Source organism: Dendrobates tinctorius, unplaced genomic scaffold (assembly GCF_039654945.1).
Source record: "Dendrobates tinctorius isolate UK_male_01 unplaced genomic scaffold, ASM3965494v1 ptg000139l, whole genome shotgun sequence".
NCBI classification, from domain to species: Eukaryota; Metazoa; Chordata; class Amphibia; order Anura; family Dendrobatidae; genus Dendrobates; species Dendrobates tinctorius.
The window spans coordinates 711,045-737,373 of record NW_027361807.1 but is presented as its reverse complement, the minus strand read 5'-3'; positions in this window follow the sequence as shown (position 1 = coordinate 737,373).

The window sequence follows — 26,329 nt, the reverse complement described above, 5'->3', positions numbered from 1 at the left end:
CAGCAGCATGTGTGTGAGCTGGAGACGCCATAGTAGTGAGGTCCCTGAAGGAGGCTACAGCTGCCTGTCATGCAAGTGGAGTTTTAAGTAACAGAAAGAAAGAGGTACTTGAGTAGAGTTCACAACTGCAAGTACTTCAGAATAGCGCTAGAAAGGAGACCTCACAAACCACCTGTATAGAGAGATTCCCAAATTGCCTCCAGGCTGACCGACTCCTGTACCAATTGCAACTTGAGCCCTGGACTGTACCTACAAAGCACCATAAAAGATACTCTTTTTTGTCCTTTGAATTCTTCCTGCGTCACCTTCTCATCACTGCTACATCCCTTGCTCCACATTACATCACTATCTATTCCTCAACATATTTCACCTGCCCTGGGACAAAGCTCTACCTGTTGGGAGCTCTACCAACTCTGCTGCATCACCATCAGTCCCAGCGGATCTACACTGCAGCACTGGTCCCTTCTGATCAGATACCACAGATGGCGTCATGAACACTCTTTACAAAGGCTCGCTACTTTCATCCCTTGTAAATATTCCCCTTTTATTGGACGCCCAGGGCCATGGACCGGGTCACCGCCGCTGTGACACTGTCCCCTTAAGAAATGGCCCAGTACCGAGTTATCCCCACTGCCCTGGTGGGTGCTCAAACTACATGACAGACTTTCATATATGATTTTTTTATGTATATCAGGGTGTGCCATTGTTGATTTTTAATTAAGTTTTTATATGATGGATAAATAAAATGTGTTTTTTTATGGTCATGATATGAGGTGTGTGCATCACTTTTGCATCTCTTTTCCTTTTCTCCCACTAGTCTACAGCGTAATGTGTATTAAATTATGTTTTTCCTCTGGAATGGTACAGCGTATAAAAGTTTAACATACATGGCTGAAATCATGAAGCCACGGTCTGATACATGATGCCAGTGAATTAAGAAGCAGGTATCAGCTGTCATGTTCACTTTAATTTTCCTTGTTACCCTCACTTAATAAGTAAAATATCAAGGTCTTAATCAGATATGTCAATTATGTATGCTTCAGTAGCATTTGCCAAAATGATCCTAAATATGTGTCTGTACTTTCTCTCGCAAGTGAGTATGAACCCTAATAGACAGGATAGGGGATAACTTTCCATTTGCTTTGGTCCTACCACTGACGCTTGGACGATATCAAGCACCAGGTTATGCAGAGCTCTGTGTCGATCATGCACACATTTGCCGCATTCATTCCTATTCCTATGGGGACAGCTGGAGCACTTGGCGGGTCTTCTGTACTTTCATTAAGGAATCACTCCCATGTTTTGTTTTTTTTATTAAATGTGTGTATATATGCATGTAATGTAGTGTGAGTGTGTTAACATGCTCACCTACCGTCGCCTTCTCCAGTGTCCACTTCGCTGAGAGGTCAAACCTCTGTAGACTCTCTTGGTCACATAGAGCTCTGCGTGACCCAGAGGTGGCTTTAATAATGAAAGCTTATGAAGTGTCAGAACAAGGCTCCATAAGCTTTCATTGCAAAAGAGACTTCCAGCTCACACGTAGGGGCCTATAGTAAGCCAGTTAGTAGAAATTATGGTGATGTCACTCAGAAGCAAAGTAGAATGGTGGTAGACACTGGAGAAAACAGCTGAAGGTAAGTATATTAATATACTCACACTATAGTATATGCACATATACACACATTTAATTAAAAAATATATATAGGAGTGCTTCTTTAAGAACGAATGAAGCAGTAGTTTGCATGAATGACAAGTGCTCCATTCACAAGCGGCTCTTCAGATCCTTGGGTTTTGGGATCGATAAAGGTCCTCCTAGTGGTCGGACCCCCAAAACGTCAGGATGCTATCCCCTATCTGCTAAATAAGGGACAACGTTTAAACTTGAGAAAACTCCTTTAAACCTCTACAAATACAGCAGCCTTTCGTTAACCTCTATAAATGACCTAAACAACAAAGAAGCTACTGTAATGTTATTGCTACCTTTGTAACTTACACTTGAACTTAATAAACTGTTTTTGAAAAAAGAAAAAAGAACACTCCTGTAACACATAATTTGTATATTGAATAATTACTGCCTTTAGCTTCATCATAGATGCCAACCTCTATAAAACGACCATAAATGTCTATTCATGCTAATCCTGATGAACCAGATATAAACCTCATGCATCATCAGTTTGTATACTCTAATAAAACTGGATTTTTCAGTCTACTAGGTCTGATCTAGGGAAACTTGCATATGTGGGAGGGTTATCTAAATATGATATTTAACAAGTACCATAGAAATTATTAGCTTTAATTGTTCTAGCGTGTTTGCCATCTGACTTTTAAGGGTTATTCTCTTCTTAACAAGCTGTCACCCACCCATCAACAGGACAACTTCCTCTGCACTGCAGTACATGCCACTGCACAAGCACTATTGTCTGTGAAATTGCTAGAGAGAGCTAAAATGAAGTGTTAAAAAAGCAATATGTGCTTTCATATTAAAGTGATTTTACACACACACACACACACACACACACACACACACACACACACACACATATATATATACTAGCTGAAGAGCCCAGCGCTGCCCGGGCATAGTAACTAACTTTGGCTAGTTATAACAAATTATAATGATTATATCTATATATATATAAAGCTGAGTGTAGAGCCCCACCCACTCCGCATAGCCACATTCACTATAATATCCCACATCATCCCGTCAGCCAGAGCCACCAGACTACTTCCCCTAATATCCCACATCATCCCATCAGCCAGAGCCACCGGACTACTTCCCCTAATATCCCACATCATCCCGTCAGCCAAGACCACCAGACAACTACCACTAATATCCCTCATCATCCCGTCACAGACGCCGGACTACTCCCCTAATATCCCACATCATTCCTTCAGCCACAGCCACCGGACTTCTACCACTAATATCCCACATCATCCCATCAGCCAGAGCCACCGGACTACTACCACTAATATCCCACATCATCCCGTCAGCCAGAGCCACCGAACTACTCCTCCTAAAATCCCACATCATCCCGTCAGCCAAAGCTACCGGACTACTACCACAAATATCCCACATCATTCCGTCAGCCAGAGCCACCGGACTACTACCCCTAATATTCCACATCATCCCATCAGCCAGAGCCACCGGACTACTACCCCTAATATCCCACATCATTCCGTCAGCCTGGGGTCAGAACCAGAGCGCTGAGTGGAACAGTCCTAACGTCTATACCGGGGATCCCTTTAAGAGAGGCCTGGGGTCAGAACCAGAGCGCTGAGTGGATTTGTCCTGACTTCCATACCAATGATCCCTTTAATAGAAGCCTGGGGTCAGAATCAGAGCGTTGAGGGGTTTGCCCTAACTTCCATACAGGAGATCCCTTTTTAAGAGAGCCTGGGGTGAGAACCAAAGCGCTGGATGGATTTGCCCTGACTTCCATTCCGGAGAGCCCTTTAAGAAAGGCCTGGGGTCAGTACCAAAGCACAGAGTGGATTTGCCCTAACTTCCATACCAATGATCCCTTTAAGAGACCCTGGGGTCAGAACCACAGAGCTGAGTGGAATGGTCCTAACTTCCATACCAGGGATCCTTTTAAGAGAGGCCTGGGGTCAAAACCAAAGCCCTGGATGGATTTGCTCTGACTTCCATACCAATGATCCCTTTAAGAGGGAAGATGTGCCTACGGGATGGAGGATGTCCGATGGGGATATGGGCAGGGAGGGGGGGATTCATTTCTGTCATGTACTCACTGCTCTTTTCTGGGAGCTTATGTTCCCGAAGATGCTAGATTTCTACCACCATGTTAGTGTCTGCTGAGGTGTTGTCAATTGGGAAAACTTGCTCATAGCAACCAATCACAGCTCAGCTACTTTTAACCAGTTCTGGTGAAATGAGAGATGCTTAGTGATTGGCTGCAAGGAAAACTATTACTCATAGCAACCAATCACAGCTCAGCTTCTTTTGAACAGCTCTGGTGAAATGAAAGATGCTTCGTGATTGGTTGGTGATACACACACACATACATACACATACATACATACATTCACTTTTATATATAGATATATATACAGCTCTGGTACAAATTAAGAAACCTCTTCCAAATGTTCATTTCTCTTTATAGGTATATTTTTGAGTAAAATGTAAATTGTTCTTTTAGTCTACAAACTTCTGACAACATGTCTCCGAATTTCCAAGCAATAAATTGTTTTTTTTTTTCTGAAAAGGAGAAATAGTCAAAATTTAAAAAAACAGTGCTTTCAGACCTCAAACAATGCAAAGAAAACAAGTTCATAATCATTTAGAAACAACAATATTAATGTTTTAACTCAGGAAGAGTTCAGAAATCAATATTTTGTGGAATATCCAGAATATCCATGATTTTTAATCACAGCTTTCATGCATCTTGGCAAGCTTTCCACCAGTCTTTCACACTGCTTTTTGGTGACCTTATGCCACTTCTGGTACAAAAATGTAAGCAGTTCTTGTTTGTTTGATGGCTTGTGACTATCCAACTTCTTCTTGATTACATTCCAGAAGTTTTCAGTGGGGTTCAGGTCTGGAGATTGGGCTGGCCATGACAGGGTTTTGATGTGGTGGTCTCTTAATTTTTGCCAGAGCTGTTATTTTGTGGTAGTTCAACTCACATGGCGGTATACGGAAGTAGAAAACGGGAACACCATCTCTTTAAATCCTGGGCTGGTTATTATTTGGCATAAACCAACAAGAGGGGAAGATAAACGCAGCCTTTCTGGCTAAAAACAGGAAAACAACAAAGAAAAAACAAAAACGCTGCAACACAGTCCATGCGTTGAGGATGTCACCCCGCTCTGGAGCAATACAGGTTCAGTCTTTCCTCTCCAAGACACAAAACCACTGGAGCATTCTCCAGTCTAGCTGAACCCAGACTGTCTCTAGAGCTCAGTAATTTAAACCTCAGACCATGTGACTTTTTCCATCATGTGACTGACCACATGATCATGACATCACACAGGTCCTGGCAGCTCTGCAGCTGGAGATAATGTGGACCTTCTCCCTACAGTTCTATGAAAGTCCACATGAAACTAGCCCATTATGCAACTTTAACTTAACCCTCACAGCACATAGGTGCTGGAGGCAAATACTCTGGTTTCATATTCATAGGGCAAATACTCTGGTTTCATAGGTCGCAAGAAGCATGTTGATAAAAAAAGGCACAAAATAACTGCCCATGAATTGAGGAAAATCAAGCGTCAAGCTGCCAAGATGCCTGATCTGAACCCCATAGAGAACCTGTGGTCCCTCATAAAATGTGAGATCTACAGGGAGGGAAAACAGTACACCTCTCGTAACTGTGTCTGGGAGGCTGTGGTGGCTGCTGCATGCAATGTTGATCGTAAACAGATCAAGCAACTGACAAAATCTATGGATGGAAGGCTTTTGAGTGTCATCATAAAGAAAGGTGGCTATATTGGTCACTGATTTTTTTTGTTTTTGTATGTCAGAAATGTTTATTTCTAAATTTTGTGTTGTTATATTGGTTTACCTGGTGAACATAAAGTGAGATGGGTATGTATTTGGTTTACTGATGACATTAAGCACAGTACCACATATCTCCCCTCTATTACTCTACCAGTGACTTTGTCACTGTGTGTATATATACACTGTGTGCAGAATTATTAGGCAAATGAGTATTTTGATCACATCCTCCCTTTTACACATGTTGTCCTACTGCAAGCTGTATAGGCTTGAAAGTCAACTGCCAATTATGTAAATCAGGTGATTTGCATCTATGTAATGTGGAGGGGTGTGGTCTAATGACATCAACACCCTAAATAAGATGTGCTTAATTATTAGGCAACTTCCTTTCCTTTGGCAAAATGGGTCAGAAGAAAGATTTGACGGACTCTGAAAAGTCAAAAATTGTGAGATGTCTTGGAGCGAGATGCAGCAGTCTTGAAGTTGCCAAACTTTTGAAGAGTGATCACCGAGCAATCAAGCGTTTCATAGCAAATGGCCAACAGGGTCGCAAGAAGCATGTTGATAAAAGGCGCAAAATAACTGCCCATGAATTGAGGAAAATCAAGCGTCAAGCTGCCAAGATGCCATTTGCCACCAGTTTTGGCATATTTCAGAGCTGCAACACTACTGGAGTATTAAAAAGCACAAGGTGTGCCACACTCAGGGACATGGTCAAGGTAAGGAAGGCTGAAAAATGACCACCTTTGAACAAGAAACATAAGATAAAACGTCAAGACTGGGCCAAGAAATATTTTAAGACTGATTTTTCTAAGGTTTTATGGACTCAAGAAATGAGAGTGACTCTTGATGGGCCAGATGAATGGGCCCGAGACTGGATCAGTAAAGGGTAGAGAGCTCCACTCTGACTCAGATGCCAGCAAGGTGGAGGTGGGGTACTGGTATGGGTTGGTATCATCAAAAATGAACTTGTGGGACCTTTTTGGGTTGAGGATGGAGTGAAGCTCAACTCCCAGACCTACTGCCAGTTTCTGGAAGACACCTTCTTCAAGCAGTGGTAAAGGGTTAAGTCGGTATCATTCAAGAAAAACATGATTTTCATGCAGGACAATGCTCCATCACATGCATCCAAGTACTCCACAGCGTGGCTGGCCAGTAAATTTCTTAAAGAAGAAAAAATAATGACATGGCCCCCTTGTTCACCTGATCTGAACCCCATAGAGAACCTGTGGTCCCTCATAAAATGTGAGATCTACAGGGAGGGAAAACAGTACACCTCTCGTAACTGTGTCTGGGAGGCTGTGGTGGCTGCTGCACGCAATGTTGATCGTAAACAGATCAAGCAACTGACAAAATCTATGGATGGAAGGCTTTTGAGTGTCATCATAAAGAAAGGTGGCTATATTGGTCACTGTTTTTTTTGTTTTTGTTTTTGAATGTCAGAAATGTTTATTTCTAAATTTTGTGTTGTTATATTGGTTTACCTGGTGAAAATAAAGTGAGAAGGGTATTTGCGAAGTAGGGACCTCAATTCTATGATGTATCTAAATGTGGGATCTACTGACAATTGTGTATATGTCACTGTATCTGACAATTGTCGATGAGCTTCAGCAAAATACATATCTTTAGGTAAAAGGACTGTATTGCCTTCTTTATCAGAGGGTCTTACTACGGTGTCTGTCCATTCCCTAATTTCTCTCATAGCTTGTTTTTCCAAAACTGACAAATTAGACGGAGTCACTGGATACATAATTGATTCCATATCTTTAACAAAAGAAACAAAAACCAGCAAATAATTCCAGCGGATGTTTCCTACTTGGCCATAAAATCCATTTTATTTTTATCTTTTAAAATAGTTCCATGTGGCAGAAACCCAAATATATACAGGGGGTCAGAAGAAAAAAGGGCACACTGCTGCTTTATGCGTGCAGACTACGCGTTTTGACCTTACTAGGTCTTCTTCTAGAAGAATATATACAGGGGGTCAGAAGAGGGGGTCAGAAGAAACTGCTGCTTTATGCGTGCAGACTACGCGTTTCGACCTTACTAGGTCTTCTTCTAGAAGAAGACCTAGTAAGGTCGAAACGCGTAGTCTGCACGCATAAAGCAGCAGTGTTCCCTTTTTTCTTCTGACCCCCTGTATATATTTGGGTTTCTGCCACATGGAACTATTTTAAAAGATAAAAATAAAATGGATTTTATGGCCAAGTAGGAAGCATCCACTGGAATTATTTGCTGGTTTTTGTTTCTTTTGTTAAAGATATGGAATCAATTATGTATCCAGTGGCTCCGTCTAATTTGTCAGTTTTGGAAAAACAAGCTAGAAGAAGACCTAGTAAGGTCGAAACGCGTAGTCTGCACGCATAAAGCAGCAGTGTGCCCTTTTTTCTTCTGACCCCCTGTATATATTTGGGTTTCTGCCACATGGAACTATTTTAAAAGATAAAAATAAAATGGATTTTATGGCCAAGTAGGAAGCATCCGCTGGAATTATTTGCTGGTTTTTGTTTCTTTTGTTAAAGATATGGAATCAATTATGTATCCAGTGGCTCCGTCTAATTTGTCAGTTTTGGAAAAACAAGCTAGAAGAAGACCTAGTAAGGTCGAAACGCGTAGTCTGCACGCATAAAGCAGCAGTGTGCCCTTTTTTCTTCTGACCCCCTGTATATATTTGGGTTTCTGCCACATGGAACTATTTTAAAAGATAAAAATAAAATGGATTTTATGGCCAAGTAGGAAGCATCCGCTGGAATTATTTGCTGGTTTTTGTTTCTATTGCAACATGGGTGTGCCTCTCCCATTACAACTCCGTGCGGCTTCCTGGCAGTGAGCAGAACCACAAAGGACGTCTAACTGGGTGAGCCGGCTATAATTTTTCTTGTTTGAATATCTTTAACAACTTGCATCTCAAACACATCTATGAGATTACCCGGAGAGACTGGGGGCATGTACTGAGATGTTACTCCCCCTGTAAAAGGTGAACTTATGAATTGTGCATCATAACTAATTTCTAGTTCTGGTTCTGTAATACTCAACAACAAAGCAGCATCTTTTTGCACCTCCGCTAATGTACTCGTTCCAACCACAAACCCAAGGGGACCCACCTTGCATTGAACTTCCCTTGATAGTGTAGTGTCATTTGAGGGTTTTGTCAAGAAATATTTATACAAATGGATTTTTCTAATAGACTTAAATCAGTCAATTTTAAACTCAGTCATATTAAACATATTGTAACAACCCTGCTGGCATCACTGCATGGACTCCCATCCCCCGCACACCAACTTACTTTCTGCTTCAAGCCATGCTGTGAATTCTGTCTGTTGCCAGCTCTGTGCCTCTGCTCTCCATGTTTCCAGACTGTGTGTATAGGGGGGCGGCGCCTGAACTCTCTGGTTCTTATGCAGTCAGGGTGCACCTGTGTAATATGTCCCTTACCAATCACCTGGAGCCCTTGACTATTTAGTTTCGCCACTCCCACTGAAACATTGCCTGTGCAATGTCTATACTCAGTTAGTATCTTGCTGCTGAGGAAGCCAGGCCCTGTTCTGTGTATCTCCTTCTCTGTAGGAATACTCTTTGTCTCGCTTTGTACCTTGTCCGCCTGCCAGGAGGCAGAATATCCTGGCCCTTGAGTCTTGTTCCCAGTACCTTGTCTGTACTCTGTCCGCCTGCCAGGAGGCAGAATATCCTGGTCCTTGTGTCTTTGTCCCTGAGTCTCTGTCTGAACTCAGTTTTACCTCTGTCTGTCAGTCTCCTTGTCTGTGGTTCCTTCTCTGCCGTGTCTTTCCTTGTGTCTTCCCTATCTGTGCGTCTGCACCCTAGCCGCTCTGTCTGCACGGCTCCCTAGCCGCTCTGTCTGCACGGCTCCCTAGCCGCTCTGTCTGCACGGCTCCCTAGCCGCTCTGCCTGCATGGCTCCCTAGCCGCTCTGCCTGCTCGGCTCCTTAGCCGCTCTGCCTGCACGGCTCCTTAGCCGCTCTGCCTGCACGGCTCCTTAGCCGCTCTGCCTGCTCGGCTCCTTAGCCGCTCTGCCTGCCCGGCTCTCTTGCCGGCCAGCCTACTCCACACTCCTGCCTGAATCCATACCTGCACCTCCTGTGTGAACAGGTCCAAATCCTGTTCCATCATACACCACTCCCTCCTGCCTACACCTGCTGTGTGAACAGGTCTCTACCTGACCCTTCTCATACCAGGCCAATCTGTCCTGTGTCTCCAAGCCGTGCCCGCCTGTCCTGTGTCTCCAAGCAGTGCCCGCCTGTCCTGTGTCTCCAAGCCGTGCCCGCCTGTCCTGTGTCTCCAAGCCGTGCCGGCTTGCCCTGTGTCTCAGCCTGCTTGTCACTCGCACCTGTCCAGGTGTCCTGTTCCCGAGTGGGATCAGCAGCCACGCCAGACACCACCCTGCAGTGGCACCCGGCAGCTACCTGCCGCACAAGCCTGACCTCACCACCAGAGGCTCCAGTGAAGACCAAGGTAGCTGCCGTAGTTACGCCCCTTCCAGGGTAGTCTGGTTTGTGGCACAGTGGGGCCACAACCCCCCGGCTCGCGCCATTCAGCCAAGGCGCGAGCGTGACACATATCTGGCACACAAAAACTGAGACCTTTGGCTAATAATGCATGATGTGCCTCCTCCAGAACATGACTGGTTAAATTGATCACTGCAAACGACGGAGTGTCCATTAATGCCTCAGTCTCCACAAAACCTGCTTTCTCTTGCGATTTTGATTGAATGGTCTTCCTTCTTCCTCTTCTGACTCTCCGCCTAAAGGGATACTGGACCTGGACGTCATTACCTCGAGGGATAATTGTTGATCAGGTGAAGCATTTAACAAATTGGCTCCCTCCCCCACACTAGAGTCCAAATCCGTGGTCAAATAGTCGCTTTTTATTCGTGCTTGTTTTTGCTTCTGAAAGTGACGCTTATATCTCCCCTTGCCCGACTGTCCAAAATTTGAATTCAAGATAGGACGTTGTTTATTCCAATTGAATATTTGGCCATTCTCAAAGTCCTTTTTATCACGCAAAAATTTATCGCGTTTTCTGGTTTTAATTTCTGCCTGTATAGGTAATAATTTACTATCCATCTTGTTATTAAATAATAGCCATTGATTTTCTGTTAACCTAGATTTTCATTCCTCTTGAGACTTGAATAATTCATCTTTTACTGTGTCATAATTCTGTAAATTAGTGGTCAGTACTAGTTGTAACAGGTCTTGAGAACATTTAAGCAGAATCTTTTCCCATTCTGTACGAAAAGAAACATCACTAAAATTGGAGATGTCTCTCCATACCCTTAATCCTCGGGGTACACGTCCACAATCACTGTAGGACTTCAATGACTTGTTAGTCCAAAATTATTTTATCTCTCTCAGTCAAATTCATTAATTTAAATTCCAAAGCTTTTGTGCTTAAAGTGTGCACCTCATCACAGGTTTTGCACTCTTTGAAATAATTATCCACATCCTCCCGACCTGCCTGTAGGCTTTTTCCCAGTGTGGATGTTTCTGCCTCCATGTTCACAGACATGGTAGGAAATCTCAAACAGCCATATATATATATATATATATATATATATATGTGTGTATATGGCCACCAGTCCGGTAACTAAGCGTGCTCAGTCCAAGAAAAAAAGTCCATTCCAAAATGAGACCACTAAGATACAGAGCAGACGGCACCGCTTTTACCTTGCTTGCACAGGTGGTGTACGGCTGGCAGTAGATCCACACTAAGCTATTCCCGGGTGCTTGACCTCGTAGCAATCAATCTTGAGCTCCAAACAGCAGGAAATGGTCGCACTCCAAGGGATGAATTATATTCATTTATTGACACATAAATTACATGTCAAGTCGGGGTAGTGGTGAAAAGTGCAGAGAGGCTGACAATGGCTGTTTCGCGCTATCAAAGTGCTTCTACGGGTCAAAGTGTAGGAGGAAAAGACGGATTCATACGCTCCTCGCATCTCCATCTCTCCTCCTACCTCAGCTGTTGTCTAAAGTGACAAGTGAATTAAAACCATGTGAAACGCATGATACATACACACCATACATTTTCAACTGACCATCTGCCGGCGGACAAAAAATTCAAAATTCCATTGCTAGATGAGACAAAACTAACAATACTTTGGTCATACTGTGCGAAAGACCTAATACAATTAGACTAACCCTCCATGAGAAGGTCTTTATCTAAAAAAGTACAACATATTATACATACATATAAATAAATTCTGCTATACGTATACTACCACCAATGCTGTCATTTCTTTAATACATATACAATAACAATTATTTCTCAATTGCTGGTAAAGCTAAAAAAATTTTTAATATAAATTTAATGAAATATATGTTCTTAATTTATTTATTCTTTTTACAAATCCTAATACAGACTACCCTTGACGTGATTTGACCTCATTTGACCTCCTTTTTATAATTCTACATAACTAGGACCTTTTATATGGCAACAAACTTGTTCACAATTAAAGACTGATCTATAATACTCATTCTCTGTATTCGTGCAAATCTTAATGTCAATATTATGGAAACCAAACATTGACATTTGACCAAATTAATTATGAACATTATTTATAGAAAGATCGCCATATCAACCCTGTCATTAAAACCTATCGGGCCTGTCGCCTGTGTATCTAAAATCCATTTGGATTCTCGTCTGAGCAAAATTTTATTAAGGTTCCCCCTTGGGGTGGCAAAAATACTTTTTCAATTTCCGCAAAGGAAAGGACACTAGAATCCGTTCCGTGTGCACATCTAACATGACTAATCAAACACGGGACCCCTTTACCTGTTTTTATTGATTTAAAGTGTTCTCGAAATCGAACATATAGGGGACGTATTGTTTTACCGATATAGAAAAAGCGACATGGGCAAAAAATCACATAGACCACATGATCCGTTTTGCATGAGATAAAATCTGTCACTGTGTGTCTAAATGCACCCATTTGTAATGTACGATCGGTGCAATGATACCTACAATATGCACAATACAGTATATATATGTGTATTCTATGTGTATATATCTATTCTTTCGATTCTTTATTAAACATGACAGTGTGATTTCACTGTATCGCAAAATGAATTTGCCGGCTCTTGCTAAAAGACACCAGCGCGTATTTCTCGCAAGTCACACTTGTCGTCCGTATATAATCCGATTTTTTTCTCGCACCCATCGACTTGCATTGGCGAGTCGTGTCCAATAATCGGTGCCAATCACAGCATGCTGCCATTTTTTCATAAAAACGGCCAAGAAAAAATCAGATGATGGGAGCTGCCCCATAGATTAACATTGGGACGAGTGCAATGCGATTTTTTAATCGCACTGCACTCGTCCGTTTTTCCCACTAGTGTGACTCCGGCCTTACATGTAAAACCAGGTGTAGAGTGCAGAATGAACTTACTGCAATCTGAGGCAGAATGAACAAACCAACGATAGGTGAAGAACTGGTTTTAATTATTTTTTATGCCTTTGTTTTTTTGTGACACTAGTTGACGTTCTTATTGGTACCATTTTCGGACACAAAGTTTTTTGATAACTTTCTATTCCAATTTTTGGGAGGCAGAATTATCAGAAAACAGTAATTCAGGAATTGTTTTTGTGTTTTTTTATGCATTTCCGCATGTGGTAAAATTGCTAAGGCAGCTTTATTCTAAAATTTATGTTAATTTAGTTTTCTATGTTTTGGTACTATTACACAATAAAAACTATTTTATAGAAAAAAAATCAATATTTTTACATTGCTGTATTCTGAGAGCTATTGCTTTTTTATTTTTCCACTGATGGAGCTATATGGCAACTTGTTTTTTTTACTGGACAAGATGAAATTTTTCTATCATCCTTACAGTGTTCACTGTAAGGATTATAGGGATTAACTAGTAGGACAGTTTCATGCAGCATGTTATTCTGGATGTGGCATTACCAAACATGTACTTTTTTTGTTTAACTTTTTTAGTTTTACATAAAAATACAAATTCATGGGTGCAATATATATATATATATATTATATACAGCTCAAAAAATAAAGGGAACACTAAACACATTGTATTGTTTAGTGTTTCCTTTATTTTTTAAGCAGTATATATACTGTATATATATATATAATAATACATATATAATTTTTTTTAACTTTTTTAAACTTTTTTTCTTAGCCCAACTCTGCCTCATGGCCAAACTGTAAGTGTTGGGCGCTCAGACTGTCATCCCATGGTGTCTGTTTACCATTACTCACGTTTAGTGATGTCCGCAGATAGCTTAAACTCGACTGAAAAAGAGCACGTTTTGAAGAGTCCAGTAGAAGGTTTAGGGGGTTAAACTGCCTATATTAGTTGAACACCCGGCGGTGATCGCAGAGCTCCTCTGTGCGCATAATCGCCAGGACATCCTAGGTTGGGAAGTCATTCTGAAACTTCACTTAGGATCATTGCTGATGTTTTTTTCTTTTTGGAATTACCATATATTCTCCAGCATAAGCTGAGTTTTTCAGCACCTTTTTTTGCTGAAAAAGCCCCCCTTCGGCTTATACTCGAGTGATAGTCCCAGAAGACGGAGGGGGAGCGGCAGCGGCGGATCGGCAGGTCACAGGAGGCAGGAGACGGCTGCTGTAACCGCTGCCAAAAAGAAAATGATTGTTCACTGCGCTCGCAGTGAATATTCATTTCTCTTTAATAGTGGGCACAGTAGTTGCAGCCACCAGCTTCCATGGGCATGGAGGGCAGTGTATATTAATACCCTGAAGTATCAGGCACATGTGATCGCCCCGCCTCTGCAGCTGCTGGAATAAGATACTGTCAGGGATTGCAGGGAAGATAAGCAGGATGGTTTATTTTTTTATGTTTTTCTCTGTGAGTCATGCATACCAGGATAGAGATGAGGAGCCATGCATACCAGAATAGGGATGAGGAGCCATGCAGACCAGGATAGGGCGGCAACGGGCAGTCTCCGATTTTACTCATTGAGCCAATTAGTCCATAAACTTGTGCACTCAAAGTCAAGGGAGTTGCGTACAGTCTATTGACAAGGAAGGTCTGTGGTGTGCTGTCCAGCAAAGAACGCCACAAAGAACAGCCCTGAACACGGCCCCGTTCCTATGCCCGTGCATGGCACTGACCTTAACGGAGCCCACGGCTCTTCCTCAGCTGCTTTGTTCAGTGGTGTGCTCATGTACAGCCGAGCGCAGATTGTTGCAGGGCTGCTGCACACCCAGCAGAGCACGCTGCACACACACCTTCCTCCTCAGTCACCGCCAGCAGGAAACTGACCATCGCTGCACGTGCTTTCTTGTTTGCCACACCCCCTGCTTCTGGGTGACAAGGTCTGTCTGGTCTTCCATTCTTTCCCCCGGACAACCTGGGACGTAGCTTCGACAGTTCCGGACCCGGCGCAGTACAGGGGCACCCAGCTCAGTCTTCTCCCTTACATATTCAAGGATAGGAATGAGGAGCCATGCATACCAGGAGAGGGATGAGGAGTCATGCAGACCAGGATAGGGATGAAGAGCCATGCATACCAGGTTAGGGATGAGAAGGCCATGCATAAGAGGATAGGGATGAGGAGGCTGTGCATACCAGGATGGGAATGACAGGACAATACATACCAGGATGGGGATGAAGGGACAATGCATACTAGGCTTATACTCAAGTCAATAAGTTTTCCCAGTTTTTTGTGGTAAAATTAGGTGCCTCGGCTTGTACTCGAGTCAACTTATGCTCGAGTATATATGGTATGTTTAAACATTCCTGAATGCTCCAGACTAACAAACTGCTAAAATTCTTGCTTTAATAGAGGTAGCAAACTTATTGATGACCAGTTTCTCAAAGGTGTTTGATTAACAATGTAAGAGGAGGGAAGGACGGTAGTCGTACCCGAGGACACCGGGACTCTGATGTCCTGACTTCCTCTCACAGAAATATCAGCATTTACCGGTGTACCTGTTCTTGTTGCTGGTCCGTGGTCAGGGTTCCACTGCGGTGGGACCAAGCTCCTGCACACTTGTTTCCAGTGCATGTAGAAGAAATAACGGACACAGGTATTGGTTCTGATGCAAAGTTAACGCTTTTACTTTCTTCAACGGTCCCAGACACATCAGTTACATCACAGTCCACACATCATTACTCCTGCTCTTTCCCTTTCTTACTTTTTTCGCCCTCACGTACATTACAGGGTAGTAATGCCCTTGGTGGTACTGCAGCTTCACTACTGTAGGACCTCAGTGCATAGGGGATCCCACTCATCTGTTTCACCCCAAACTTGCCAGCTTCAGCCCTATTGAGAATCTGCCACATCATGAACGTTCTGCGCCCTGCACGACTTTTGGACCACGTTTCCTTTCCTGCTGCTGACATGACTGCAACTTCCCTGGACGCTCGGGTCTTATCCAGCACGCATCTGACTGTGCCCGTGCTTCTTCACTTAAACAATGTTGCATAACTGCTATGTTGTCCTGGGCTTATAGCCCTTGTGGACCTGTTGGGCGTGCTCGCCCTTCTGACATATTCCTACAACCTGTTAGGCGTCGGATTCCTGGCACTGCACAGCAGGAATCCAGAGCCAGACATCCTGCAGTCTCCCATTCTCCTCCGACCGCTCGGACTCCTGCTCAGCAATCACGGCGAGCCAGGCTTGCTGCTCAGACTCGCTCTGACAGCCTGGATGTTGCTGCCACCTCTGGTGCAGCAATAGCAGCGCAACCTGCTCTGCAGGGAACTGCTCCTGAGGCTAAGTCCTCATGCCGTGCTACTGGGCATGCCCGCAACTTGACCTCTCACTGGAGAGCAGGGGTCACATGCTCAGGTCCTATGTCGGATCTGATTGGTCCTTCCCAAGCTAATGGAAGGTCCCGGAAGCGCATCGCTATAAAAAGCCCGCATGGCGGCTCGGCGATGCGCTAGTGTAGCATATTATTCTGTGTGTGTATGGTGATGGATGTATGGACTGGTGTCTGACTCATTTGAAACCCCTACCCTCTGATATTACGAGTGGTGACCGAGTGTGAATAGTCAGCTCCAGGGTTGTGGCAAGCTACACGCCACTTGCTCCACACCTACACTAGCGTCCGCCGGCGCCCGGTCCTCGGCGCCGACGCTTGCGGCTTTTCTCTGCCGCTGCGCTGTAGCAACAGCAACTATTGGTGTTCGCGGCTGCGATGCCACACGCAGGTCTCTGTGACGCTAACAGGGCCTGTGCCTTTGCTTTAGCGTTTGGGTGACGTTAACCCGAGCGCAGTCCTGCACCTATTAGGTGCATCTGCCATTGTTCAGCAGCGGTCTTGTCATCTACCGCACGGTGGACCCCGGGCGGTGAACGCACCTACTATTATTTATATTTGGTGCGTTCCACCGACCCTAACATTACACTAGCGCCAGGGTCTGGCTGGCAATGGCAGACGTGCAGCAGCTGCAGCGCTACATTCGGCAGCTGGAGAGCAGGTTGGCGGCTATTGAGAGCACCAACTCAGCTGCGAATGCTGCGCTAGCTGCTGCTCAGACAGTCGCTGAGGCTGTCTCACGTGCGCCCACACTTTTGCCCTCGCCGACAATGTCTCGCCTCCCGCTCCCCGATAAGTTTTCGGGTGATAGTACCTCCTGTAGGGGATTCGTTAGTCAGTGCTCCATTCAGCTGGAGTTGCTGGCTGCACGGTTTCCTACAGAGCGGGCTAAGGTGGGATTTATTGTCTCCCTGTTGTCTGGCCGGGCATTACAGTGGGCCACGCCATTGTGGGAACGTGATGATCCCGTGGTACAGGGAGCTGCTCAGTTCCTCGCGGCTCTGAAGCAAGTCTTCTTGGGACCACGGGTCACACACGATACGGCTCTCCAACTGTTATCCTTAACACAAGGGTCACTTTCGGTTAGCCATCATGCTGTCCAGTTTCGGACACTGGCTTCCGAGTTAGAGTGGCTGGACAAAGTGTTGGTCCCGGTGTTTTGGAGAGGCCTGGCTGAGCACGTAAAAGATGCTCTAGCTACTAGGGAAATTCCCACAAGTCTGGAGGAGTTGATCGCCGTTTCCACCCGCATTGATCTCCGCTTCACGGAGCGCGGGTTGGAACGAGCGCAATCCAGACGTAGGGTTAATTTGGCTCCCACCTTTACCGAGCCGCTGATATATCCCGCACAGGAGCTCCCTTCCTCTGAGCCTATGGAGATGTCTCGCACCGGCACTAAGTCGCGTCCGATGCGAAGCTCTGTGCGCTGTTAGCAGTGCCGACAGTTTGGCCACTCGGCTGGCCGAAAAGACGACCGCGTTCAGTGGCCGTAGGTGGTGGTCAATCCAAGGTGGGACCCTTTTCACCCAAACCGGTGTTCCGGGGTACGTTAGAGAGTGGGTCCTCCACCTGGGAGGCAGAGGTCACCCTGGATTCCGGGGCCGAGGGGAACTTTATGTCCTCGACTTTTGCCCAGAGACACGCTATCCCTCTGGTGTTACTCTCCCAACCTCTGACCATTAGGGTGGTAAATGGGGCGCCGTTACCATCTCAGGTGACCCATCAGACAGTCCCACTTAGACTCTCTATTTCACCCTCACATCAGGAGACTCTGTCCCTGCTTATTATGCCCAATGGCATCGATCAGGTGCTCCTCGGAGTTCCCTGGCTTCGTTGCCACTCCCCTCATATTGACTGGGCTTCGGGGAGGATACTGGGCTGGGGCAAGGACTGTGAGGGAAGGTGCCTGAGGGGCAGCGTTCAGGTGGCTTCCACTGAAGTGCCTGCGGATCTCTCCGCGCTCCCCAAACCCTACCACCAGTACGCGGACGTCTTCTCTAAGAAGTCTGCGGAGACGCTCCCGCCACACCGTTCCTATGATTGCCCAATTGAGCTCCTGCCAGGCACAGAGCCTCCCCGAGGCTGTGTTTACCCCTTATCACTCCCTGAGACGGAGGCTATGTCCCAATATATCCGGGAGAACCTGGCTAGGGGTTTCATCAGAAAATCGGTGCCCGCCGGCTGGTGCAGGGTTCTTCTTCGTACAGAAGAAGAACGGAGAGTTACGCCCCTGCATTGACTACCGGGGTCTCAATGCTATCACGGTTAAAAACAAATACCCTCTACCGTTGATCTCGGAGTTATTTGACAGGTTGCGGGGGGCCCGGATCTTTACTAAATTAGATTTGCGGGGTGCATACAACCTGATCCGCATTCGCGAAGGAGACGAATGGAAGACAGCTTTCAATAACAGGGATGGCCATTACGAATACCTGGTTATGCCCTTTGGCCTTTGTAATGCGCCAGCTGTCTTCCAAGATTTTGTCAATGACGTCTTCCGCGACATGCTCTCTACCTCGGTGGTGGTCTATCTGGATGACATACTCATCTTTTCGCCAGATTTGACCACCCACCGGAGAGACGTCTGCAGGGTCTTCGACCGTCTGCGGGCGAACTCGCTATTTGCCAAGCTGGAGAAGTGCCAGTTTGAGCAGGAGTCCTTGCCGTTCCTGGGCTATATCATCTCGGCCCAGGGGCTGGCCATGGATCCTGCCAAACTACAAGCGGTAATGAACTGGCAGGAACCCCATTCCCTCAAAGCGGTGCAGCGCTTTTTGGGGTTCGTGAATTACTACCGCCAGTTCATACCACACTTTTCCACACTGGTGGCTCCTTTGGTTGCTCTCACCAAGAAGGGAGCTAACCCCAATGCTTGGTCAGAACATGTCTCCAAGGCCTTCTCGGCTATAAAATCACATTTTGCTGGCGCTCCCATATTACATCGTCCCGATGTGGATAAGCCATTTATCCTTGAGGTAGACGCTTCTTCCGTCGGTGCAGGAGCAGTCCTTTATCAAAAGGATGCTCAAGGTCGGAAGCATCCCTGCTTCTTCTATTCCAAAACCTTCTCACCGGTGGAGAAGAATTACTCCATCGGCGACAGGGAGCTGCTAGCCATGAAGTTGGCTTTCTCTGAGTGGAGACATCTCCTGGAGGGAGCCCGGTTTCCCTTTCAGGTATATACGGACCATAAAAACCTGGTCTATCTACAGACGGCCCAACGCCTGAATTCCCGTCAGGCCAGGTGGTCGCTCTTCTTTTCCCGATTCCGCTTCACCCTCCACTACCTCTCTGGAGAGAAGAACGCCCATGCGGATGCTCTCTCACGTTCAGTGGTATCAGCGGAAGAAGGAGAAGCTGAGCCTCGGTTAATTCTCCCGCCGGAGAGTTTTACGACCGTGGCTCCAGTTGCTCTCGAGTCGGTACCACCGGGCAAGACCTTGGTGTCTCCTCAGCTACGGCCGGAGGTCCTCGCCTGGGCACATGCCTCCAGGGTGGGTGGCCATTTTGGTAATAAACGGACCGCCGAACTCCTGGCAATGTCACATTGGTGGCCACATATGGCTCGAGATGTCAAGGAATACGTGCAAGCATGTGTTTCGTGTGCTCGGAACAGACCCTCTAGACAGAGGCCGGCGGGGCTGTTGTTTCCCCTGCCAGTGGCGGATAGACCGTGGGAGATGGTTGGCATGGATTTCATAGTTGGCCTGCCCAAGTCTGGTGGCAGTACGGTCATCTGGGTGGTCACCGACCATTTTTCCAAAATGGTGCACCTGGTGCCACTCGCACGCCTGCCTTCCGCTCGAGGTCTGGCCACTTTGTTTATTAAGCACGTATTCCGTTTGCATGGCATGCCGGACAAAATCGTGAGTAACCGAGGTCCCCAGTTTGCGTCTCGGTTTTGGAGGGAGCTCTGCAGCTTACTCAGCATCGAGCTAAATCTGTCCTCCGCCTACCATCCCAAGACGAATGGCTTGGTCGAGAGAGCCAATCAAACCTTGGTCACCTATCTACGGCATTTTGTCTCTGCCAGGCAGGATGACTGGGCATCCTTGCTACCTTGGGCTGAATTTGCCCTAAACAATGCGGTGGCTGATTCCACTGGACAGACGCCCTTCCTTTTAAACTACGGTCAACATCCACGTGTCCCTGTCCCGATGCCAGTGTCCTCCACTGACTCCAGGGTGGCAGACTGGGCAGTGGAGGCCCGGGATATTTGGGATCGCACTCAGGATGCTATCCGGGCATCTAAAGAAAGGATGAGGGCGTCCGCCGACACGCATCGGCGGCCCGCGCCAAGCTTCTCCCCTGGCGACATGGTATGGCTCTCTACCCGAAATATTAAACTGCGGGTCGAGTCTCCCAAGTTCGCACCGCGATACATTGGACCATTCAAGGTCCTTGAGTGACTTAGCTCGGTGGTCTACCGCCTGGCTCTTCCTCCACATTTGGCCATTTCGGACGTGTTCCATGTGTCCCTCCTCAAACCAGTTCACATGATCCGGTTTCCTGAGTCACCTGCCGGGTCATCAGACTTATCGTCTGACGAGTTTGAGGTTAACGCCATCGTGGGGCGCAGGTTTGTCCGTGGCAAAAAATTTTATTTGGTGGACTGGAAGGGTCATGGTCCCGAGGCTCGGACCTGGGAGCCGGTGGAAAACATTCATGCACCGCTCCTGATCGCGGCCTTTGAGCACAGTGAGGCTCAGAGGGGGGGGCCCTAGGAGGGGGGGTAATGTTAGGTGTCGGATTCCTGGCATTGCACAGCGGGAATCCAGAGCCAGACATCCTGCGGTCTCCCATTCTCCTCCGACCGCTCGGACTCCTGCTCAGCAATCACGGTGAGCCAGGCTTGCTGCTCAGACTCGCTCTGACAGCCTGGATGTTGCTGCCACCTCTGGTGCAGCAATAGCAGCGCAACCTGCTCTGCAGGGAACTGCTCCTGAGGCTAAGTCCTCATGCCGTGCTACTGGGCATGCCCGCAACTTGACCTCTCACTGGAGAGCAGGGGTCACATGCTCAGGTCCTATGTCGGATCTGATTGGTCCTTCCCAAGCTAATGAAGGTCCCGGAAGTGCATCGCTATAAAAAGCCCGCATGGCGGCTCGGCGATGCGCTAGTGTAGCATATTATTCTGTGTGTGTATGGTGATGGATGTATGGACTGGTGTCTGACTCATTTGAAACCCCTACCCTCTGATATTACGAGTGGTGACCGAGTGTGAATAGTCAGCTCCAGGGTTGTGGCAAGCTACACGCCACTTGCTCCACACCTACACTAGCGTCCGCCGGCGCCCGGTCCTCGGCGCCGACGCTTGCGGCTTTTCTCTGCCGCTGCGCTGTAGCAACAGCAACTATTGGTGTTCGCGGCTGCGACGCCACACGCAGGTCTCTGTGACGCTAACAGGGCCTGTGCCTTTGCTTTAGCGTTTGGGTGACGTTATCCCGAGCGCAGTCCTGCACCTATTAGGTGCATCTGCCATTGTTCAGCAGCGGTCTTGTCATCTACCGCACGGTGGACCCCGGGCGGCGAACGCACCTACTATTATTTATATTTGGTGCATTCCGCCGACCCTAACACAACCTACGCTAGCTTAACCCACAGCAGCTCCTCCTACAATTAACCCTTAGCAAACCTCCTAACAGCTATACCTAATAAGGCCCACTAGTATGCCCCCATCTATTTGCCCATTTCAGAACTACGCTTACCCATTCTATGAACTCTATACTACAAGTGCCCTCCTCTAATGTTCCTAAAGGAAGCATTATCTTACCCTAGTCTGTACAGAAATACAATACAATAGTCATAATAAAGCATAATATCCAACAATATGCACAATATGGTAACACATAATGTGGCAATACCAATAAGACAGTCAGTAATACACAGCCTTGTAGCAGTACCAGAGCATAACAGTGTATTTACATCAAAGCTCTTAAAGGGGAGGAGGCAATAAAGTGGTGTTCCAATCCAAAGGGCTAAAATCCTGTGGGACTTCAAGATACAGACGGATAAGCAGGTGTTGGCTAACCAACCAGACACTGTGAAAGTAGACAAGGATCAGAAGACAGCAATGATAATAGATGTGGCAGTACCAAGAGACAGATAACATAAAGATGCAGCCTTCCTAAACCCTGTCTGATGACAAATGCACTTCTAGCAGGAAGCCTGCTAGATTAGTGGAGGCCTGCTGCATCCTGCTAGAAGTTCATTTGTCACCAGATAGGGTTTGGGAAGGCCTTATCTTTATGGTATGTGTTTTTTTTTTATTTTTCTATGCTAGCCGTTTTTGATATTAGTGTTAGGACTTGCAAGTATGAGGACCCTTGATGTGTGTTGTGAGCGTATCTATTTTGGCCAAAATACTAACCAATACCTCATTTAATGCATTTATCATATGCATTCATTTTTCACACTTTTTATCATATCATTTTTTGCAGGATGCAACTAGGCCTCCTTATGTTGGTTTGGTTCATTAGGGCATCTTTCCCTGTCTGATGCATATTATAGTGTTTGGCAGCCCGGCTGATAATACTATGGGCATCATTAATAGGCTGCAAGCCAGACACATTGCATATATGGCACCCCAGGATTCCCCAGTGGGATTGCCTCCCTCACAGGTGGGTGATGACATGCCTGGAAGCAAGGAGATAACACTTACATCCAACACCTTTCCTGACTCCAGACCAGAAGGGGGAGCTCTAAACCCGGTTTTAGGGGAGCTTCTCTATTAGTTCTGGCCTGGAGGCGGGGTCAGTCAGTCAGTGTCTGGGACAGAGAGAGACAGACTCTGAGTGAAGAGAGGAAAGAGGAGAAGTTAAAGAGAACCTGGGGAGTGGAGCTGTGACCAAGCTCACCCCAGAGTACAGCGCTAGAAGCCCGACGCTGGTGTCCATTGCTGATGGGTGCAACAGTCCCAGCAGCTAAATCCAGAGGGCAGGGGACTGCAGGTCTCCTGGCCCAGCAAACACCCGAAGGGATAGCAGCATACCAGAGCCTGGAGCCACCACAAAGTAGTGACACCTGCAATAGGCTCTAGCTGCCTGTCATATGGGCAAGTACTTCAGAACAATAAGGAACAGAGGACTGAGCATAGCTTTAGGTAGCAAGGACCTCAGAGGACAGCGCAGTAAGGAGACCTCAAAACACATCTGGCTTAGTGGATTCTAAGTTGCTTCCAGATTCCCCGGACCTCCAATGTCATCTGTAACCAGTGCCCGGCCTGTACTTCAAACTGTTAGTAAAAGTGTGGAAACCCCCCGTCTGTGTCCTTGGAGTTATTTTCTGCACCATCCACCCTGCACTACATCCATCATCACCATCTATAACAATATATTTGCCCTGGGACTAAGCTCTACCTGTGGCGCGCTGTATCAACTCTGTTGCATCATCAGCCCCAGCGGTCTCTTTAAGCAACATCGGCCATCCTTGGCCGAGTACCACAGGTAGCATCATGAACCATCTCTTATAAACTTTATTTCCCCTTTAATCATCATTTTTCATTGGATGCCCATTGCCACGAACCGGGTCACTGCTGCCGTGACACATCCCCTTAAGAAGTGGCCCCGTACTGAGTATCCCCACGGCCTTGACGGGTGCTCCACATCACACTTACCTGTGTGACTGGCGCCCTATGCAAGCTCCATTAGTGTGCAATTTTTTTTTCTCCTAGGCAGCCAACCCTCCATATTCAGGAAGGTGTGGGGGTGGCTGTTTTTGTCAGTAGCTTGCACCTGTGCTGCCCCTGCCTTTATTAGTGGAGGCCTGCTGCATCCTGCTAGAAGTGCATTTGTCATCAGACAGGGTTTGGGAAGGCTGTATCTTTATGGTATGTATTTTTTGAATTTTTCTATGTTAGGCAGTGCCAAGTGACAGCAACATCAGAAAGAAGGAATATGAAAAGCTGAAGAAATACCAGAGCCTCAAAGGAGAACTGGAGTAGATGTGGAAGGTGAAGGCAACAGTAATTCCAGTGTTGATAGGAGCACTTGGAGCAGTGACCGCTAAGTTGGGAAAATGGCTACAACAGATCCCATGAACAATATCTGAACTCTCTGTCCAGAAAAGCGCAATGCTCGGAGCAACTAAGATCCTGTGCAGAACCCTCATTGGAGGGTGAGAAGGAGGTATAAATTCAAATTCAAATTCAAAGAAGCTTTATTGGCAGGACTAAATACACATTAGTTTTGCCAAAGTAAGTGCACAAAATGGAATAGGGATAGGTATATATAATTTCATGGTAAGTAGTAATATATTTATTACTAGTTATACAGTTGTGGCCAAAAGTATTGACACCCCTGCAAGTCTGTCAGATAATACTCAGTTTCTTCCTGAAATTGATTGCAAACACAAATTCTTTGGTATTATTATCTTCATTTAATTTGTCTTAAATGAAAAAACACAAAAAGAATTGTCCTAAAGCCAAATTGGATATAATTCCACACCAAACATAAAAAAGAGGGTGGACAAAAGTATTGGCACTGTTCGAAAAATCATGTGATGCTTCTCTAATTTGTGTAATTAACAGCACCTGTAACTTACCTGTGGCACCTAACAGGTGTTGGCAATAACTAAATCACACTTGCAGCCAGTTGACATGGATTAAAGTTGACTCAACCTCTGTCCTGTGTCCTTGTGTGTACCACATTGAGCATGGAGAAAAGAAAGACCAAAGAACTGTCTGAGGACTTGAGAAACCACATTGTGAGGAAGCATGAGCAATCTCAAGGCTACAAGTCCATCTCCAAAGACCTGAATGTTCCTGTGTCTACCGTGCGCAGTGTCATCAAGAAGTTTAAAGCCCATAGCACTGTGGCTAACCTCCCTAGATGTGGACGGAAAAGAAAAATTGACAAGAGATTTCAACGCCAGATTGTGCAGATGTTGGATAAAGAACCTTGACTAACATCCAAACAAGTTCAAGCTGCCCTGCAGTCCGAGGGTACAACAGTGTCAACCCGTACTATCCGTCGGCGTCTGAATGAAAAGGGACTGTATGGTAGGAGACCCAGGAAGACCCCACTTCTTACCCCGAGACATAAAAAAGCCAGGCTGGAGTTTGCCAAAACTTACCTGAAAAAGCCTAAAACGCTTTGGAAGAATGTTCTCTGGTCAGATGAGACAAAAGTAGAGCTTTTTGAGCAAAGGCATCAACATAGAGTTTACAGGAGAAAAAAAAGAGGCGTTCAAAGAAAAGAACACGGTCCCTACAGTCAAACATGGTGGAGGTTCCCTGATGTTTTGGGGTTGCTTTGCTGCCTCTGGCACTGGACTGCTTGACCCTGTGCATGGCATTATGAAGTCTGAAGACTACCAGCAAATTTTGCAGCATAATGTAGGGCCCAGTGTGAGAAAGCTGGGTCTCCCTCAGAGGTCATGGGTCTTCCAGCAGGACAATGACCCAAAACACACTTCAAAAAGCACTAGAAAATGGTTTGAGAGAAAGCACTGGAGACTTCTAAGGTGGCCAGCAATGAGTCCAGACCTGAATCCCATAGAACACTTGTGGAGAGATCTAAAAATGGCAGTTTGGAGAAGGCACCCTTCTAATATCAGGGACCTAGAGCGGTTTGCCAAAGAAGAATGGTCTAAAATTCCAGCAGAGCATTGTAAGAAACTCATTGATGGTTACCAGAAGCGGTTGGTCGCAGTTATTTTGGGTTAGGCTGAGGGTGCCAATACTTTTGTCTGGCCCATTTTTGGAGTTTTGTGTGAAATGATCAATGTTTTGCTTTTTGCTTCATTCTCTTTTGTGTTTTTTCATTTAAGACAAATTAAATGAAGATAATAATACCGAAGAATTTGTGTTTGCAATCATTTTCAGGAAGAAACTGAGTATTATCTGACAGAATTGCAGGGGTGTCAATACTTTTGGCCACAACTGTATAATTTAGTGATATACTATATATATTACTTCATTGTAAGTATCACAAACGCAAAAGTGCACTTTTAAAGTCTTAAATACCAAATATTTAAGAATACTGTAATACTGTAGGTTTTAAGGCTTATTAATGTTATATATAATGCCAATGTAATCAGTTAGCAACTAGTAATGTGCTTTCTTGTACTGTTATCCAAATCTCTAGTTTTGGAGCTCTACAATTACTA